The sequence below is a fragment of the Pongo abelii genome, chromosome 13, assembly GCF_028885655.2.
Source record: "Pongo abelii isolate AG06213 chromosome 13, NHGRI_mPonAbe1-v2.0_pri, whole genome shotgun sequence".
Classification (NCBI taxonomy): domain Eukaryota; kingdom Metazoa; phylum Chordata; class Mammalia; order Primates; family Hominidae; genus Pongo; species Pongo abelii.
In genome coordinates, this window is record NC_071998.2 from 87,244,965 (window position 1) to 87,265,966 (window position 21,002).

The following is a 21,002-nucleotide window of genomic DNA, read 5'->3' on the forward strand; positions in this document are numbered from 1 at the left end:
ATTCCATTGTCACCAATGATATGATCATATGGGCCATGTTCCAAATGCCTCTGGCTGTGTTCAGAGGATGAGAAGGGGGAGAGTTAAACAAACCCCCATGCAGAATCTGAAGGCTTTATTCATCCACCCTGGCACTGGTTTGCCCACTGAATAAAACATTCTGTACCCAGGGGCAAGCCCAGGCCCCAGCTGGTACCGTTCCCAATGTCCCACAGGCCTCCAGGCTGCCCTTCAGCGCAGACTCCTCCAGAACACTGTGCTCAGGGGCCGCCAAGGTTCCAGCTCCAAGATGCAAACTCTGCTCCAATTGCCAAGGGAGTGGCTGTCTTTGCAGGGCATTGTCTGTGAGTCCTTGATCCCTGTCTTCACTAATGGCAATCCCAGGAAACTGCCTGTGAATAAAAGCCTTCTCAGCCCTGGGGAAGAAACAGGCGCAGCTGGCTCAAATTGTCCAGCTGAAGACAGAGCTCAGCCTGGAAGGGACACAGCTCAGTTACCACCATGCCAGGCAGTTCTTCCTTTTATATAAACATTTGAGGGCAGGGCTCTCAAGCCCCGCTGCCCCCTAGTCCTACCTTTTCTCCATTGTGACCACAGAGGGTTTTGTTGTTGTTGTTGTTGTCATTGTTTCTTGGGGGGTTTTTTGTTTGTTTTTTGTTGTGTCTTGTTTTGTTTTTGAGGCAAAGGGATAACTCTTTCAGAGGGGCACCTGGAACTCTCTGGTGTGGAAGCTTTTCCTCATTCGGCACAATTTCAAACTTGGGAGCCTTCACAAAGGCGTGGGTGACTGTTTTACTCCTTTTTTTTTTTTTTTTTTTTAAGAATTTTTAAACCTTTAATCTTATTTAAATTAGAACTCTATCAGTGAATTAAATGTCCAACCTAGGTGTTAAAAATTCTCTATTACTCTAATAATTTCTCTCCAAATTTTGTAACATATTCGATATTCCAGAACTCTTTGCATTGTAACAGCATTTTGTTGCATATGAAATATGTCACATACCTCATTAAATACTAAAGCAAAACATTAAAGGAAAAATTACTGTCCCAATCCTACAGATGAGGAAATTGAGTCTCAGTATAGTTAGATCATCTTTCTAAGGGAAACACAAGACTTTTGTCTTTATCAATTAGTCACATCATTTATTTCATTTATTGAGCACTGTTCTAAGGGTATCACACATGGTGGCTGCTCTTTTAATCATCAACAGTCCAACAAGGTGTAGGTGCTGTTATTTTCCCCATGTTTACAGAAGAGTAGATTGAGGAACACAGAGGTTAAATAATGTGCCCAAGGTCAAATGCTGGTAGAGAATAAAACCATTTGTTATGTATGAGTACCTATTTCTTACAAAACTCTTTATATATATTATGTTCAGTATTTTAGGAACCAGAAAGGGTGATATTGTTATTCCCATTTTATTATTGATAAATCTGAGGTTGAGAAAGGTTAAACAACACAACCAAATTTACATGACTAATGAGTGACAACCAGGAATCAAGCCCACCTTTTGCTGTTTCTGAAACATGTATTCTTCCCAGAATAACCTTTAATCTCTCAATAACAGCTCATACAATTCCTCCTTCCCATCTCACAAAACCTATTCTGAGCTCTATGTCTACCACGAATAAGCCCAAGAATAGAGAGAATTTATCTCACAAGGCTTACCATATACCCCTTTTCAATAATTTTTATCACATTATTTCTCTCTCTTCCTTAGTCAACAACATTTAATTTACTCCTGAAACTATCCCTACACTGATCTGAGGTTGTTAAATTACTAAGTTATTTTGCATTCATATTTCCAAAATTAATTGTCAAAGTTCATCTCTCAAAATGAAATAATTTCAGCTAGAAATGAGCTGTGGCACAGTAAGCCTTTGGATGGGGGAAGGTAATTATAATTGTTCTGTAACTCTGGTTATGGAACATGATCTGGACAGTGAGAGTTGGATAGAGAGGGAAGCCGCTGGGCATAGTGTGACTAAAATGCTGTTTTAGAATCTGAGGATATGAGTTCAAGTTCCACAGCTAACACCTGCTAGATTTGTAGTTTGTAAGTTGTCAAATTTCAAAGAATCTTATATTCATCTTGGATAAGAGATAGGTAATAAAAACTACCTGGCACAGATGGTTTTGTAGAAAATCCAATAAAATAACTGTGGAAACTTTGAAATTTTCAAGTGCCATTAAAAAATCAAATATCAATTTAATAATTAGCTTATGATCAAATGGTTAGGGACGTTGACTGCTGAAGTGTATATTCAAATCAATGCAGTATAGGCTTTAAAGTAGGGCCAAAGCATGAAATGCATCTTAATAAGTGTAAACTTATAGGATTCTTTGAAAGTTGAAAAAATAATTAGTAAGAAAATGGAGATGAAGCCCTACACTGGGAATGATAGCATTTAGAAAAAGATAAAAGTGAATAGATGTGTCAAAAACAGATTTAATGGGAATTGACAAAAAGGGACGAATACTTGAAACTAACTCAAAGATTTTGAGTCTGAGGGATTGGAAGAGTCAAGGGACTGCTGTTGGAAGAGTGGGAGCAAATAGAATCAGAAAACACATGCACACACCAAAAACACTGGTTTTGGATATTTTGAGAGCCATAGCCCAAAAGCTAAATGCTGTTCTATGTTGAATTATCAAAGCCACTTTCTGACCTCTGTTTTTATGCTGTTTTTTTTTTAGCATTTTCAAATTTTTCCTCACTTAAGATTCTGTAAAATTTTCATTGCTTATATGCTTGTGTAAGAAATTCATATCATGTGATTGTGCTCCAAAAATTTTTAGTAGCATAATAGCATTTTACTGCTTCTGAAAATGACCTGCAATATTAGGTTACTATTTGTTATATTAGGTCTAGAAACAGCATAAACTATTGACTGAAGTTTGACATTTTAAAATTCTCTAATAAACTGGAGGAAAGTCCACCTCTGCTGGAACTCTGCAGTGCACAGAAGGCAAATAATAGACTGCTATCTTGCCATGGCTTCGCTTAATACAAATTTGAACAAATATACAATTTAAAAATGAATTCATAACATTTCTATTTTCTCATAAAACATTGTGATATGTCAGGCCAGTAACAGGTATGAAAATGATGGAATCAAATTCTCACAGAATACGTGTTTAGAACAGACCTCTTCAGTAAAGACAACTTTTAAAAATACAGGCCGGGCATGATGGCTCACGCCTGTAATCCCAGCACTTTGCCAGGCCGAGGCAGGTGGATCACCCAAGATCAGGAGTTCGAGACCAGCCTGGCCAACATGGTGAAACTCCGTCACTACTAAAAATACAAAATTAGCCAGGCATGGTGGCACACGACTGTAGTCCCAGGTACCTGGGAGGCTGAAGCAGGAGAATCGCTAGAACCCAGGAGGCGGAGGTTACAGTGAGCCGAGATCGTGCCACTGCACTCCAGCCTGGGCGACAGAGTGAGACTCCATCTCAAAAATATATATGTGTATATATATATATTATATATGTATGTATATATATATTATATATGTATGTGTATATATATATTATATATGTATGTATATATGTATGTATATATATGTATATGTGTATATATCTATATCTATCTATATCTATATCTATATATATCTATATATATCTATATTTATCTATCTATATCTATCTCTCTCTCTATATATATATATAAAGTTTTAGGAGAAATCTGCTCAGAATTGCATTCCTCTCTTACTCATAGTGATAAGGGGACCTCGTAGCTAAAAAGTGTTGTAGAGGAGGTTAAAAGTTCTTCAAAGTAAAAACATTCTCAACTCCAGAAAACAACATGTAAGTCAACCCACTCATGTTTTCCTTGATAAAAGTCTGGCATATTCAGAGTTACTGAGACCCAGGAGCGGTGTCTAATACTTTGGAAACTAGCAGGGGTTGCTTTATTTCCCATTCTTGATTCTACATTGAAAGTGGGGGATCTTGTTATGCAGATCCTAACACTCTGCCCCTCCCCAAATCCAAATGAAAGGCAACGTCATTTCACTGGAAATGTGGTAAGCAGTTAGGAGACAATGGGATTGTCCCCAGTGCGGGGTGACGATGGATAAGAAACACACAGGTGGGCCGGTTAATGACGTCAGGAGCTGTGGCTTTATGGAAATTTATGTAAGCATGATGAATTGCACACAGCCATTTGTCTCTATTCCCTCCTAACCCTCCATGAAAGTGACAGGAAAGAGATAAAAAGACATTGGCGCACAAAAGCAAAGAGAACATGAAAGGAGTCACAGCAGAGAGAGGTCAACTGAATGACTGCAAGAGGAAGTCAGATCTAGCAGTGAGTAAGTGAGCAGACCACAGGATGCAGAAAGCTAGCACTGCAAGGGCTGGGGCAGGAGCTCCTGGGCAGATTCACAACGCAGAACCCAGGGAGTCTTGGGAAGTGGAAGCATAGGGCATTGCTCATGGGGAATATCCCAGTGGGCTAAAAACGAGAGGATTAATTGAAAATCTATAAAAGAAGAAGTTAGAGATTCCCTTGCTTACCTCACTCAGGACTGGGACCACCCCTCCCTCATCCAGAAGAAGACAAGTGGATGGGGGGAGTTGTTGTCACTCTCTAAAGAGGACAAAGGAAAGGGAGTCCAGGCTCAGGACCCAGGTCTAGGTGAAAACAGTGGAGTGTAACAAAAATCAAGCCCTGTGTCATCCCCTTTCCTCACTTGGCTGTGAACTAGGCCAGGCTCAGGAAATTAGAGAATTCTTCTCTGGGGAAACTCATCAATCCCAGAGATAGGATTTGCAGATAATAATGTTTAAGAGTTCCTCAACAAAATAGCCAGTTTCCTTCTGGGAAGTCCTACTAAAAGAAAAACCTTTGCATGCAGAGTTTCCAATAACCTTATTTATTTGTTTGTTTGTTTATTTTTGAGACAGGGTCTTGTGGTTTCACCCAGGCTGGAGTGCAGTGGGGTTATCATGGCTCACTGCCACTTTGACTTCCCAGGCTCAAGCCATTCTCCCACCTCAGCCTCCCAGGTAACTGGATTTACAGGCATGTGCCATCATGCCCAGCTAATACTTAAATTTTTTTTGTAGAGACAGGGTCTTGCTTTGTTACCTAGGCTTGTCTCGAACTCCTGGGCTCCAGCAGTCCTCCCACCTTGGCCTCCCAAAATGCTGGGATTATAGGCGTGAGCCACCACACCTGGCCTCCAATCATCTTTTTAGTCTAGCCATTTGCCCTTTAAATATGAATGAACTCAGGAGTAGCAGATATTTGAGGAAAGTCTTTACAAAAGAAAGAAAAAAACATAATAAAGGAATGAGAAGTAATATAGAGAACAAGATACCTTTATAAAATTTGTAATTCATTTTTTAGTGAAAAAGGGAGATGTTGCATCCATAAAACAAGATCAAGGTGCCATATTAAGAGGAACACATAAAATGATAACATGAAATTTTAAAACTTCCTCATAAAAGTCGGAAGATAAAGAGGATCTCTGATGCTAGAATCATAGAGCTTTTGCTTAAGAATTGCTTACAATGTTTTTCAGATTCTGAATTCTAGCAGAACAGCTGACATCAACCAGTGTGAAAACCCTTATAGAAGAACTACATCAGCATGAGAATGTTTCTTCATCTCCCCTTCCCATGACTTTACCTTGAATTCATCAATCAATCAATGATCCCCACACCTCAGCCCACTCCAAACCCCTTAACATCCCTAGCCCCAAACTCCTCAGGGAGGTGGATGTGCAGTTTCCTCCCATCTCATTAGGCTGCCCTATAATTATTTAATTTGTTCTCTGCTGCTCCCTGGTGTCTCAGCATATTGACTTGCTATGCATTGGGCAGATGAATCTATTACAACAGTCCCACCAGCTACTGTAGTATTATGACAACAGATCACCTTGGGATTTCAAAATACTGGGAAAAGTGAGAAAACTCTAAATCTTCTGGAGAGAAAACCAGAGCCACATAAAGGAGCAGTGTATTAGTCCATTCTTTTTTTTTTTTTTTTTTTTTTTGAGACGGAGTCTCGCTCTGTCACCCAGGCTGGAGTGCAGTGGTACAATCTCGGCTCACTGCAAGCTCCACCTCCCAGGTTCACGCCATTCTCCTGCCTCAGCCTCCCGAGCAGCTGGGACTACAGGTGCCCACCACTACGCCCGGCTAATTTTTTGTATTTTTAGTAGAGACGGGGTTTCACCATGTTAGCCAGGATGGTCTCGATCTCCTGACCTTGTGATCTGCCCGCCTTGGCCTTCCTAGTCCATTCTTACACTGTTAATAAAGACATACCCAAGACTGGGTAATTCATTAAAGAAAAGAGGTTTAAGGGACTCACAGTTCCACGTGGCTGGGGAGGCCTTATAATCATGGTGGAGGGCAAAGGAGGAGCAAAGGCACATCTTACATGGTGGCAGGCAAGAGAGCATGTGTGGGGCAACTTCCCTTTATATAACCATTGGATCTCATGAGACTTATTCACTATCACAAAAACAGCACAGGAAATGCTGCCATCATGATTCAATCGCCTCCCACAACGCGTGGGGATTATGGGAGCTATAATTCAAGATGACATTTGGGTGGGGACACAGCCAAACCATATCAAGCAGGAATCAGAATGTTACTGGGGTTTTCAAGAGCAAGACTAGAAGCCAGAAGAGTGATGCCTTCCAAGTGATTTCCAACCTAGCATTTTTAGCCCCCAACCCACAATGTAAAAACATTTTACTTTCAAAAAAAGTGTGAAAGTAAGATAAACACATTTTCAGACATGCCAGTCTCAAAATATTAATTAAAACACCACTACTTTTTATTGATTTTATTTTCAGGAAGCTGGTGGAGGTTGAGTGTCATCAAGCAAGGAAACATACCAGGAATGAGGAAGACATAGGACACAGGAACAGGATATCCGTCAAAAACGAGAACTCCGGGGGTGATGGAGAAGACCCCTAGGTTGATGACACCTCTCTAGCTGGCCTAAGGAAACACCAGTCCATACCAGAAGAGAAAAGTTCTGGAAAAGATATGGAAAAGAAATCTATGGTAAAGAGAGAACTGAGTAGAATATCTGATGGATTTAAACAGAAATCTCTAGGAAGATAATCACCAAGAAAAACAGGAGTCACATAGATTACCTGATGTATTGGAACGTTTTGAGAAATGTATACTCAGGCTAAGAATTTGAGGATGAGTAAATGACAGGTATATTACACAACAGGAAATGAAAAGGCAACTAGAAACTCCCAGAGAAACAAAACAGTGATCACGAAAGAAAAAAAAAAAAGTACACTATTGCTCTTGGTTGTTTATATAATCATGATATTGTAAAAACAGAACTTTGATTTAACCAAAAATTAAACTGTAGAGATAACTATATTGGGAGAGTGTGGAGAGGAAGTCTAAATAAAAGGAGTGAAAATTTATATTTAATGATGAGAAGTTAATTGAGATCTAAAACTGAAAAAATTAGGAAATAGCAAAGTAAACTTGTTGCTTCACAGTATGGACATAAACATCAGAAGAAAGAACTAAAAGAGTTAAAATGTTTGCCAGAGGAGTGGAAATGAGGGTGAGTGGGGCGGGTGACAAGACTACTTTGGTTTTGTGTTGTTGTAAAATCCATTCACTTTTAAAATTATATTAAACTATGTTCACATGTTGATAAAAATTAAAATTAAAATGTTTGTTGGAGGTCTCTGACTTTGACATTTAGAAAACAATGCTATCAGCATTTTTTAAAGTACTTGCTAAATACTTGCTCACACACGGCAAGTTTTAGTCACCAGAACAATGATTTATACTGCATCCCTCCTGAGAAAATGTGGTTTGACCACAATGAGATGTCACCTCACATGTGTTAGGAGGGCTTTTATCAAGATGAAAGATAATAAGTGTTGGCCAGGATGTGGAGAAAAAGGAACCCTTGCACACTGTTGGTGGAAATGTAAATTAGTGCAACCATTATGGAAAACAGTCGGTGGCTCCTCAAAAAATTAAAAATAGAATGACCATGTGATCCAGCAATCTCACTTGTGGATATGGGAAATGATATCAATATGTCATTGATATTATTAATATGTCAATATGTCATCAATATGTCAATGATATCAAGTATGCCCAAGAGATATCTCTACTCCTGTGTTCACTGAAGCGCTATTCACAATAACCAACATAAGGAATCAGTCTAAGTGTCCATCAATGGATGGGTGAATAAAGAAAATGTGGTATTCAGCCTTAAAAAAATAAGGGAACCCTGTCATTTTCCGACTATATGGGTAAACCTGGAGGACATTATGTTAACTGAAATAAGCCAGGCACAAAAAACAAATACCTCAAGATCTCACTCATATGTGGAATCTTAAAAAGTCAGACTCAGAAGAGCACCAGGGACTGGATGCGGGAGGGATGCTGGGAAGATGTTTGTTAAAGGATACAAAATTTTGGTGAGATAGGTGGAATGAGTTCAAAGAGATCTATTGCACAACATGGCGAACCCATTTAATAACAATGTACTGCATTCTTGAGAATTGCTGAGAGTACATTTTAATTGTTCTCACTGCAAAAAGAGAGCTAAGTATGTTAGGTAATGCATGTTAATTACTCTGATTTAGTCATTCCACAATGTATACACACTTTAAAATGTGTTGTACATGATAAATATATGCAATTTTTATTTGCAAATTGAGAGTAAATAAATAAGAAAGAAAAATACGTTTTGATATACAGTATCAGTTTTGTTCAAAAAACAGCTGTAGAGCACTTAATGTGTTCCTATCACTGCAGAGGGGGCTGGGGATAGAAAGGTGAAAAAAGCTCCCTATTTACCCCTGAAGATCCTAGAATCTGGTGGTGCAGGCAAAGCCCTGTGGTGAGCTCAGGCCTGGGGAGGAACCCATGGCATTATGGGAGAAGCTCAGGGGCTAGGGAGGAGCCCATGGCACTGTGGGAGAAGGTCGGCATCTGGGGAGGAGCCCACGGCATTGTGGGAGAAGCTCAGGTCTGGGGAGGAGCCCCGGCACTGTGGGAGAAGCTTGGGGTCTGGGGAGGAGCCCTGTCATTGTGGAAGAAGCTCTGGGTCTGGAGAGGAGCCCTGGCATTGTAGGAGGAGCTCGGGGCCGGGAGAATACCACGGCATTGTGGGAGAAGCTAAGTGCTGGGAGGAGCCCACAGCATTGTGGGAGAGGACACAGGACAGTCTAAGGTGGTCATTTTGATAGAAGTATTTCATGTGCTTTCTAAGCAATGCACATTACTAACATTACCCTAATGAGACACACTTTTGCTGCCTGCGTTATTTCAGATCTGCACATAATATTATTCATATATAATGCTTATATAACAAAAAATACTAGTTTTTTTAAATGTCTGTTAAAGCTGAAGGTGTTATTTGCCCCTCCAAAATTTCATTTTCAGCAATATAAATTCTATCAAATACAGAGAGAATCGTTAGACATGTGATTGCACTCTAGAGCTGAGAATAAAGGATTACATCATGACCCAAATATTTGTTAGAACCACAGCAGCTAACATGGTATGTAATATGTTCAACATATCCAGTCAAAATGACAACTCCTCTGGATTCAAAAAGAAACCAAGTGGTCATGGGTCACCTGGAGTATTATCTGCTCAGCACATTCCTCACAGGGCCTTGCCATAGGGCCTAGCCTTGGCAGGAGGGCGCCACACACAATCCAGGCCCATGGAGTCCTCCCCTGGGATCAGAGGTGGAGGAGTAGCCCTCTCTTTTCCTTTGGAACACAAGTTGTACAGATGTCATGTCAGAGCATTTTCCTCCATGTCCCCTGCAGCAGCAGGAAGCTTAGATAATAACATTAATAATTTATGACAGGCCAGGCCCTGTACTAAGGATTTCTCCTGTATTAAATTACTTAATCCTTACAGCAACCTTTAGAGGCAGGTTCTAATGAGATCCGCATTAAACAGATGCACAAACTGAGGCACAAAGACACAGCTTGTAAGTGGTGGAACCAGATTTCCAAATCCAAGCTCTCTATCAATACAGAGAACAGAAGCCAGAAATGAGGACACACGACTTGAGTCACTTTCAATGGAGAAAATTCTCACTGGTTCACAGCCCTGACTGATACATGCATCCTGTCTAAAACATAAGCTAAGAACTCTTCTCAACTTCCTTGTTAATTGGAAGAAAATGGGTATTACTGATGTCACTGGTACCAAAAATCAGAGAGGCTAAGGTGCAGAATGTTGAACATCAAGTGTGAAATAGGGAATTGGGCACCCAAGAACACACTTGGGCCACCTCCCTCACTCTGAGTGAGGGCATATCTGTGTGGGATGCAGCTACTGCCAAGGATGGCAAACAGAAAGAACGAACCTCGGTTCCCAAGGCTGTCATTTGAGATGTGAAATTAACCAGCCTCAGAGCCATCCAACGTCTGGACTTATGCTTATATTCGATGTTTTCTTGTCATTTGGAGTTGGGGGTTTATATTAGCTGTAGCCAAAAACATCCTGATACTCCTGTATTAGGAGCTTACACTGTATAAGGAATATATAGTTTACAGAAAACTATATATGTGTGTGTACACACACATATGGATTCATTTCAAGCCCTGAAAACTCAGTTTCTTCCTCTGAGAAAAATGGGCCCAAAATACCCATTATTAGATTGGTTATGAAAGAAAGGGGTATGTGTAGTACATGAAACAGTTCAGACTCAGTCCATAGCAGGTCATGTTATAGGCAAGAATACACTGTCATCCCTGATCCGTGTAACCCATTTAAGCTAACATAGGTGCACAATGCATTCAACTTGAGGAAAGCGAGTACTAGTGTAATATTTGGTTCTGTGACAAGTGTGGGGGGTGAGGGACATGAGGATTGAGGTCAGAAGGGTCCCCTGCTGGCACTCAACTCATTGCACCACATAGCACACCTCAGCATCAAGCCCTCGCTCGAAATGATGGTTTCTATCAAGAGTGAGAGAATAGTCACAAGATTTATGCCTGGAGAACTAAACAATTATAAACTTGAGGTTTACCACGAATCAAGTGTACACACACCACATTTTCTTCCAGATGGGCTATGCAGCTAGAACCCAAATTGGGAAGGCCCAGAAAGTTGCTAATCCTAGTCCAGACCCCAGCCCAGGGGGGAATGCCGTGCAAGCAAAGTCTCTGGCGTAATTAGCAAATGTCACAAAGGGGCGGGATATGGTTCCTTTGTATTTATTTCATCAGACAGGCTGAAATGAGAATAGGAAATGAAAAACACACTTTCAATTCAACCTCAGAGGGTCCACTACTTTCTGACTAAGGCACATTCCTTGGAGGAGGCTGGAGAAGAGGCACCGCTGCTCACAGCAGCCCAGTGTATTCATCTCTGCTTTGATACTGTTCAAAAAAAATAAGCAACTTCAACTTTTGAATGAAATAATTTTCTCTGATGATTTGGCCTGTGGGACTACGGATTCATACACGTGGCTCTAGAAAAGGCCTAGAGTTTACCCTATGGCTTCTTTGGGGACTTTCCTTCCATACACCAGGTGGCTTGGTGGGGCTGTCAGTCATAGTCCCTCCTCTACCAGGGAGCAGATCCAGGTCCCACATGGGGCAGAACACCCCAGGCCCAGGTCTACTGCAGGGGTGGGTGAACAGCTAAAGCTGAACTCTCCAGGGCTCTTCTGGAGAGCAGGGGTTGATACTGGTGACTCCAAGATGTATTTTGTCAGGACTGCATAGCATTTCCCAAAGCAGAAACTTTTGTTTTAAAAAATCCAGCTTTCTGGCTTTTCTTGAGAATTGGAGGTTCTGACAACAGTGGACTACATCTCTGGAATGCTGGGACTGGGCCACAGAATCTCCACTTGTCACAGCGCCCAGACACATTTCTACTTCCCGTGGAGCCCTGTGACCTGCTCTGCAGAGCGAACCGGGGAGACTGCCCTTGGCCTGGAGTCGCTGAGCAAGGAGGCTGTCCAGCAGGGGCTTCCAGGCACTGCCTTTCTCCCTGCAGGAAGCAGTAGGAGAAAATGGAATAAGTTCAGAGGGTGCAGATCTCAGAACTGAGTCGGAACAGGGCTTAGGGACTCAGCTGGGCTTTGCCGCTTTCTAGCTGTGACTCTTGCTTCTCAACTTTTCCATCTGCAAAATGGCCTGAGGATAGAACCTGTGTCATGGGTTGGTGAGGGTTAGATGCAGGGACATGTGTGATCTGTGCCCCATGCTCAATACATGTTAGCTTCCACTGTTACCACTTGAGTCCCTGAGCCATCCCTGAACTGCCCAGCTACAGAAGCCCAGAAAGGTCCTTTTCTGTTTAAGCTAGTGTAGGGCCTTCTGCCACTCACAAGTTTAATAGCCATCAATACAACCTACAAATCTTTTTCTCCAAAAATTGCTGGCCAGGCACAATGGCTCACAGCTGTAATCCCTGTGCTTTGGGAGGCTGAGGCAGGAGGATCACTTGAGGCCAGGTGTTTGAGACCAGCCTGGGCAGTAGAGCAATACCCTATCTCTACAAATAAAAATAAGATAAAACAAGTAGCCAAGGGTGGTGGCATGTGCCTATAGTTCTAGCTGCTTGGGAGGCTAAGGTGGAAGGACCACTTGAGCCTAGGAGTTGGGGGCTGCAGTGAGCTATGATTGCGCCACTATACTCCAGCCTGGGTGATAGTTGAGACCCTGTCTCTTAAAAAAAAATGCTGTTATTAAGCTTCCTAGGAAGGGAGACAACTTGTAGCCACTCATTGAAAAGACCCCAGACTATGGCTTCACATTCGTGGATAGGATTTGAGGTTCCAAACACCTGATAAGCCTCTGTCCCTCCTTTTCTCACGAGAGCCTGACAGATGACCCATGTGATTTCAATTTGTTCTTACAAAGCAAGGAGCAAATACTACATTTTGTTCTCTTAAAAGCAACCTGTAAAACAAAGGTGCTGGGAGGACGCAACTGAAAAGAATGTTTGCACCCGGCTGTCAGGGGTTGCGTTTCTCGGCAGGCAGCCCTGTTTTCTGTTGCAAGCGCTATTGGTTCTATGCATCAGCAGAATCCATTTCAGGGTACAGACTCCTGGCAAATCCTCGTGGCATTTGGGGCTTTCTCCCATTGGGAGTGACTGTGTGTATAGGAATCCCTCCTCCCCCATGTGTGACTGAGCGCCAAAGCCCGCCATGGGTGCATTTGCAACTTCTCAAAGGAAGTAAAGACAGACCTTAAAAGGAACCAGTGCTTGTTCTTGGGATGTTTACAGTGAAGTAACCCTATGTCATTTTCCCTCGCAGGGAGGTCCTTCCTTGATTGCTAATAGTCTGTGTACTTTAGCCATGTGTGGCGCAGCCCATGGCCGCGGCCCGAGCAGCCAGGCCCCCTCCGCCCCGCAGCTTTCTTTCAACTGCACAGAACACAGCGAGGCTGTGCCGGCCTGGCCCACCCAGGGAGCCGCCGCAGAGTTCTCATGCAGGGGACCTCCCGGCAGTCTCCCCTCTCCCTGACCAGCCAAGGCCCACTGTTCCCCTCGGAAATGGCTCAGCGGCCCTCCTGACCTCCTGCTCAGCACGCCTTCTTGCACCTTCCACCCCAGGTCTGCGGCATGGCCACCGTGCACATCCTTCCCAAGCTTCTTCTAAGCAAGTGGTTCTCTCTTGAAGAGCTCAGGGGAGGCCCAGGAAAGATAGTGGACAAAGCGGTGGTCACCAGAGAGAGTGGTCTTTAACCTCGCCGCCCCATCAAACGGCACTGGCCCCTCCAAGAAAGGTGCGCTGGGGAGCTGAAGATCTCTTGGAGGGATTGGAAAACACCCTGGAGGCCTGTGTGGCAGCCTGGAGCTGAGGGACAAAGTTGGGAAGGAGGGGCGGGCAGGCATGGGCCAAGCCAGCTGGTCTGGCTCTAAGGACTATGGGGGATGAGATTTACACTTCACGCAGGAAATGGAAAGTGGGTGAAGTAGGAGCAAGAATGGGAGCAGGAAGTCTCCGGAGGACCTCCAGGAAGAGAATAGGCACTCGGATGAGGGTGTTGGTCCTGCCATGTTCCAGGAGCTGGTCTGATCGCTGCCCTCTTGGCACTTACATTCTAGAGGGGCTGAAAAACCATAAATCAATAAAGAATACAGAAAAATTTCAAGTTGCGATAAGTTCTGTGTATAAAAACTAGTCAGACTGAGGGGTAAGATGAAGGCAAATGCCCCTTCTGTGGCCAAGTCCCGGCAGCATAAGTCAGTGCTTCCCAAAGTGGCCTGGTGATAAGGTCTATGGAAACACAGATTCTGGGGCTCTGACTCACCAAATCAGCAGGTGCCTGAGGGGACCGGGCAGTGTGGACACTTACCAAGTGTCCCAGGTGAGTCTTGTCATCAGATAAGTTTGGGAAACAGAGACACAAGGACCATGCTCAGATAGATCTGAGCTTTAACGTAGCTCCTCCTCACTCTCCTAAGCCTTGCCTTCCTCACCTGTAGAATGGGAATCCTAACAGCGCTAGCCTCAAAGGGTTGTCAATGAAGATTAAGAATAAGAGGTAGATAAGCCATTTTGCAGAGTGCCTAGCCCACAATAGGGGTGGCAAAATTTGGAGAAAGGGTTCTCTATAGCATGACTGGTAATACTTGATTACATTTCATTAAGTTGATGAGTCTACACTAAAGACCACTACATATGTTTCACACCTTGGAGTCAAAGTCTCTCTTTCCCTTGCTCCCCAAGCTAAATCAAGTGACACTGATCCCACATCTAAATAGTTCTTCATCATATGGCTCATACTCCAGCCTAAGCCATCATCATCCCACCCTACCCTCCCTGGCCACCTCCAAGCCATCCATTCTCTAAACCATAGCCCTGCTGTTGTTTCTCGTTGGATTGGATTACTCTCTCCCTTAGTTTAACAGGTTTCCATTGCCAACATCATCCTCATGGCTCACCAAAGCTCACCTTGATCTGTCTCCAGCTTCACCACGAAAATCCTATCCCGGGAGTTCTCAGTTGCAACTTAAACATGACTTATTTGGGAAGCCTTTGATCCCCCTCGGATATGTTCCCATTGCAACCTTCTGTAAAACCCATCAGACTGGCAATGAATTTTCTATTGTCTGTCTTCTCCATGAAATGGGAAGCTCCATGAAAGCTAGGGTAGGTCCTGTCCTCCTAGAGACATGGTGGTGTATTGGGATTAAATTAGATAATAAGGGAGGCCTAGCATGGTAGGTAAATCATTAAGGTTGAGGTAATGCTGAGATGCAGACCCAAGTCGAGCTGTTAATTACCAGACTTCCACATGCATGGTCAGTGCTAAGAGATATCTATTTTTTTTTAATTTGTTTAGGGAGGAGTGATGGTAATTGATGCATGGTGATTGATCTATAATTTCGGGCTACATCTACAGCCACATCTACAGAGACAGTGATAGAGCCAACCTGTACCCTTCACGCTTGGGTGTCAGGTGTCCTGGGTGGAGCAGTGAGGAAGAGGAGGATGTGCTCAAATTCCCACAAACAACCAACAGAAGTTTCACCATTAAGAAAAGTGGGCTATGATTATCTGCAAATCACTCTCCTAAAAGACCAAAATGGAGCAGGCTGTCACCCTGGTACTTACCTTTTGCCCTCATACTACTGCCTTGTCAATGTACTTGCTCAAAATGGGCCACTGGTATCGGGAACAAACCCCATCGCAAAGTAGTTTATATGAATAAGCATAGGAATCCCTGGGGATTGTGTTAAAATGCAGATTAAGATGCAGAAGACCTGCAGTGGGCCTCAGGCTCTGCATACACAGTTTGGGGTTGAGTATGGGGTTTCCAGTGTTAGCCAGCTTGTGATGCAGTGGGAGGGACTGGGACCCCGGAAGGCAACGAAATCCCGGAAATAGGGCTTATTTCATCTATAAAACAATTCTCCACTTCCTATCTCCAGGTCTTCACAACTGTGGGGTCAGCCACTCACCTCAACCAGGACTGGTAAAAATAGGCTCACATCCTGCTCAGCTTTGATCCAGTCTCCACACCTCCTGAGATCGAAATGATGTTTCCAAACTTTATTAGCTTTCCATAGCCTTCCAGACTCTCCTGTTGTTGATTTTTACAAAGAAAATAAGCAAACAACTGGAAGAAAGGGAGCTGGTTTACATGGATAATTCTCTTCTGTTAGCTTTAAAATTGTGGTGGAATTTCTGCTTTAGCTCAAAATACCTGCTGACCTTACTCTCCAATTTCAGTGCTGGAAGCAGATCCTCTGCCATGCAATTCCCACATTTGGTGAATGTGTAGAATTGTAGGCCAACATGTTTGTGTTTATGTCCCAAACCCAGAATAAATAAATAGCTACATGGTATTGAAATCACCTGTCAAAATACCCACTGCAGTTCTGGGCACAAAGAGAAGTCTCTTGGTGTGATTGGCTTACTTGCTTGAAGAATTCAAAGGCTGTTTATCTCATTTAGGTTTTTTTTTTTTTTTGTAAGACCTATAATTACTGCATTTTGACCCCAAGGCAGCCAATTACTTCACAAAAGCCCGCTCCAGGAAACCAGACATTAGCCTGCCTAATTAGGCTGACATCACTCACAAACTGCTCTCATCACAATGCAGATGGACCCAGCCCCAGAAGGTCCTGCCCGTCAGAGGTGACTGCGGGTGGCATTGCGTTCTGTGTTGTGTTTTGTTTTTTACTACTTACTTTTATGTGTTCCTTGAAGCCCAATCCTTCTCCCAGAGTCAGACTCTCATCTAAAAGAAGGGGGCTCTGGGACAAACGGGTCTCCTTTATTACGGGAGAAGGAGGAAGCTGGAAAAAAGAAATAAGAAAGGAAAGCAGCCGAGGTTGTAAATTCTTTCTAACATAGGAAATCATTCTTTGCCCTTTAGGAAAAGGGTTTGTTGTTTCAGCCGCTCAGGCCCATTTCCTTCCCCTTTTGTCCTTGCACATCTTGGGGGTTAACTTCTGTTTGGGTTCTGTGAGGCTGAGCAAATTAAGTGGGGGAAATGTCCCAAGCATGTAGAATTCCCTCCCTCTAAAGAATCAGACGCCTCCCGAAGGGGTCCTGTCAGGTGGGTTACAAAGTCATCAGACCCCTTCTACCCACAGAGAAGTGGACAGAAAGATGGCACGTGGGGTCTGAATAGGAAGATGGCGCATGGGGTCTGAATAGGAAGATGGCGCGTGGGGTCTGGGTAGGAAGACGGCACATGGGTCTGGGTTAGAAGATGGCATGTGGAGTCTGGGCTGGAAGATGGTGCATGAGGTCTGGCTGCTTAGCATTCAGCCAAGCCCGAGATCACCAGCCTGGAGGTCAAAATCTCCCTTGATCTTTAAGTCCAGAATGTTCCAGGATTTGAAACAATGGTCTACACATAGAGAGGTTTTCCAGGCAGAAGGGGAATGGGTGATTCTCTTCCAGGAGGGCAGACTAGAGGGATCCCCTTAACAACACACCACAGGATGCCTTGGAAGACCAAATGATGGTGATTTGGTTTGGGTGGGTCTCAGAAAGCAGGATGTGGCCCCAGTCAGCTCAAGTCAGCTTTCCATAGGGGTCCAAATGGCTTGGGCAGTCAACTCTTTGAACTCAGACCCTACGGTGTTAAAAAATTATTCTCACACTTGGTAAAATATAAGGAAGACTTGATTCAGGATGATTTCTATATATGTCAAGACTATCAAATGGGGGAAAGAGATGGGGCTCAACTCCAAAGGCAAGGAAGAGAGCTAGGGATTTACAGCTGATGAGCAGAGTGAGAAGTCAGTGGGTGGAAAAGTACTAAGAGGATTGTTGCTATGCTGACTTAACAGGATTCTTGCTGAAGGCAGGCAAGGGCGATCAGATGCCAAAGGTAGGGGATGAGGAATTTGAGCAGTTATCAAATTCCTTAAGAATGATCAGGCATGGAGGGTGGTAGAATTCTCACCAAACTGACTTGGCAGGATCATTGCAACAACTGGGCAAGGCAGGTTGAAGGCAGGACTCAAGGATGAGGCCTCACTGAGAAGAGGGATCAGGGAGCCCAACTAAAGTATGGTCAAGGAGAGAGCCTATGTCAGTGGAAAGTTGCAAAGCAAAAGGCACAGGAAGCACCTGGACCCTTTGCTTCATGGTTTTAAAACAAGGACCAGAAACAGAATGAAGCAGCCCTGAGCCGGGAGGGGTGGGTGTGTTTGGTGTGCATGTGGCTGGGCAGGGGTGCTGCTGGCCTCAGGATGGCTCAGTGGCTCTGGCACCCTGGCCCACTAGAACACAGTGGAAGGCATAACACAGCAGGGGAGGCACAGGCCTGTGGGCTCCCGAGGCCAACTCTCTCTCTCTCTCTCTCTCTCTTTCTCTCTGGCCCCCTACAGATGAAAAAGTCAAGACAGACCAGGCACAGTGGCTCCTGTGTATAATTCCAGAGCTTTGGGACGCCAAGGCAGGCAGAGATCACTTGAGCCCAGGAGTTCGAGACCAGCCTGGGCAACATGGCGAAATCCCATCTCTACAAAAAATACAAAAATTAGCTACTCGGGAGGCTAAGGTGAGAGGATCACTTGAACTTGGGAGGCAGAGGTTGCAATGAGCCACGATTGTGCCATTACACTCCAGCCTGGGCGATACAGTGAGACTTTGTCTGAAAAAAAAAAAAAAGAGAGTCAAGACATTCTGTGAGGAACCTCAAAGCACTCAAAGCAGCCAACAGCATTTGTTGCTGAACCAGCAGTGAAAAGACGGAAAAGCTTACTCAACTCTACCTTGTATGGCAGTTTGAGAATCCCAGAGGCGAGTTCCCAGAGAAGTACAGAAAAAGCTAAGAGCAATGCTGCCTATGCATTCTTGTTCAATGGTGTCTTAGAGGGATGAATAACTATAAAATGGTGATTCCAACACTTTGAAGGACCATCTTAAAGGCAAACTACCTAATAAAATTCATGTTGCATGGTTTGGCCTTTCAGCAGATCGCAGTCTTTCTCACCGAGCTAACCATTTTCTCAGGGTGAGTTGGCTGAGCCCCACAGGGCTTACAAACGTGCATGTGTATAGTGTCTGTGTGCGTGTGTGCATGTTTGTGTGTGTGCATAACAGAATTTTTTAAAAGAGGTAACTGTGACTCTAGAAGTAGAAAATGGACTTGTGCCAAATATTTTTATTTAATTAATTCGAGAACAAGGAAGATGTTAGAACTGGTTCAAAGGAGAAACCAAAGAACAGAGGCGTACATAAACCACAGATGCAAGTAGCTCCTTCCACAGTGCAGGAGGGAAATCCAGTTATCATTTTGGTCCATTTCATAGTCTTTCACAATTTTCCCTCCTTTGCAGTAAACATACGCGCGCACACACACACACACACACGGGCACACTCTCCCACCTCCATGCCTTTGTTCATGTTGGTTACTTTTGAACAAAATCACTCTCTCCTCTCTTCTCTGCAAGTCCAAATATGACTTGCCCTACCTACTCCTAACAAGCCAGCATCTCTAAGGGTGGGGCCCAGTACTCTGCATTTCCGACATGCTTCCCCAGGTGCATCTCCGATGCAAAGCCTTTGGAAACCCCAAGTGAGGAATGCAAGTTCAGCCCCTCAGGGTTCAGGAAAGGGAGACTTTCACATGCACTGGAGTTATGAGGAAATGCTTCCTACAGGAGGCGGGTTCCAGATTGGAGCTTGAATGACGGGCAGGATTTGGAGAAGAGAGGCGAAGGCATTTTAGGAAGTGGGAAGCCACGGAGGGAAGGGTAGGGGAGTCAGGATCTGCCTGGGGAAGCTAAGTTTCCACCCCAAGCATGAAGGAAGAAGGGAACATTGGGCGAGTGCGGCAGACACAGGCCACAGAGGACCAAAGGGTGGACAGGAGGGTTGGACCCAGGCCAGAGGTAGTGCACATTTTTTTAGCAGGGGATTAAAATGAGAACAGCAATGGTTTTTAAAAGGCTTGTGGGGAAACCGTATACAGCAGAGGATCTGCTCCCTGAGGACAAGCAGGCAGGAAAACATACTTGACTCCTGAACGTGCCCCTTCAATTCAGTCTGGGCCTTGTGACTTACAAAAGGCAGGTTAAGGAGGGTGACGCTCATTCACAGAACAAGAAGCAGCCAATTTCCTTAAGCGGAACCACGGAGAGACTGAATATACAAACAGGCAATGCTCAGACCGAATGAAAACTCTGACCCACCATCTGCAGCAACCAGACCAGGAAACCAACCCATGACCTATAGGAACCAGCCCAGAAAGCTAGCAACAATCTACATGTCATACCACTATCTCTGGCAACTGGTACAAGAGGCCAAACAATAACCTCTGGAACAACTAGCCCAAAAAGCCCAGGACTTGACTAATAACTGACAACTTCCCTAATTTTTGTCCCCACTCCCAACTTAGGAGCAGACCGAGAAAGCCAAATATCCTCCTGAGCCAATCTCATAGGATGCCCCACTTCTGGTTAGCCCACCTCCAGCTTCCCAGGCCAACAGCCTCCTACCAGGACACACCTGAAGCTCTCGCTTGTTTCCACTGTAAAGCTTTCCCACTCCTCTGCCTGCCTTTGAGTCTGCCAAATACAAGCAATGGCAAGCTCTGAATAAATAGCCTTTGCTTATTCTCTTTGGGTGGTCTTCATTTCCACACCACAAATGGTCATCTGCATCTCAGCTCAGCCAGCACAACATGTTTACATCCACAGACCTACTAATTTCAACATTCAAGGTTATTTTTACCATTAATTTAATCTGCTTCATCATAGGTGGAAAATTATAATGGACATTTCTCATTTCTACATACCATATAACCCATACATAAACAAAATAATTCCATCAGGCAGCAGTGGTTAGTGAAAAAAAAAGTGGGAACTTAGAAGAAGACACGGGTTCTAGACCTAGCTCTGCACCATCTGTGTGTTTCTTGGTCAATGTCTGACTTTCTGGGCATTTGTTTCCTGTTCTGTGAGATATAGACATTGCAATTGATAATGACTAAGGTTCCCTGCAGTTCTAGCCATCTGTGATTTTATAAAGCATAAATCTCTTATCCCAGCACTTCCTCACTACTCTCAAAAATCAGAAAGTTCCTAT

General features: G+C 43.8%; 2 long non-coding RNA genes across 8 annotated transcripts in view; one reads left to right on the forward strand and one right to left on the reverse strand.

Annotated features, from left to right (window-relative positions):
• The window catches only part of LOC129047935 (uncharacterized), a 38,330-nt gene extending 21,844 nt beyond the window's left edge, over positions 1–16,486 (reverse strand). Inside the window, exons 1-5 of one of the 7 annotated variants that reach the window (XR_008509841.2) lie at positions 16,308–16,485; positions 15,911–16,032; positions 14,901–15,113; positions 13,518–14,055; positions 11,185–11,980 (exon numbers count right to left, since the gene is read on the reverse strand). This is a non-coding gene — a long non-coding RNA (uncharacterized LOC129047935). Of the gene's footprint in view, positions 1–100; positions 393–1,125; positions 1,305–6,796; positions 7,005–11,184; positions 11,981–13,517; positions 14,056–14,900; positions 15,114–15,910; positions 16,033–16,307 lie in introns of those variants that run through there. The other 6 variants (XR_008509840.2, XR_010136554.1, XR_010136555.1 and 3 more) reach the window with 6 other exon arrangements.
• An 82-nt stretch (positions 16,487–16,568) lies between these two features.
• On the forward strand, positions 16,569–20,533 carry LOC129047936 (uncharacterized). The gene is made up of 3 exons (XR_008509844.2): positions 16,569–16,785; positions 18,299–18,927; positions 20,314–20,533. It is a non-coding gene; the product is annotated as an uncharacterized LOC129047936 (long non-coding RNA).
• Positions 20,534–21,002: the final 469 nt, after the last annotated feature.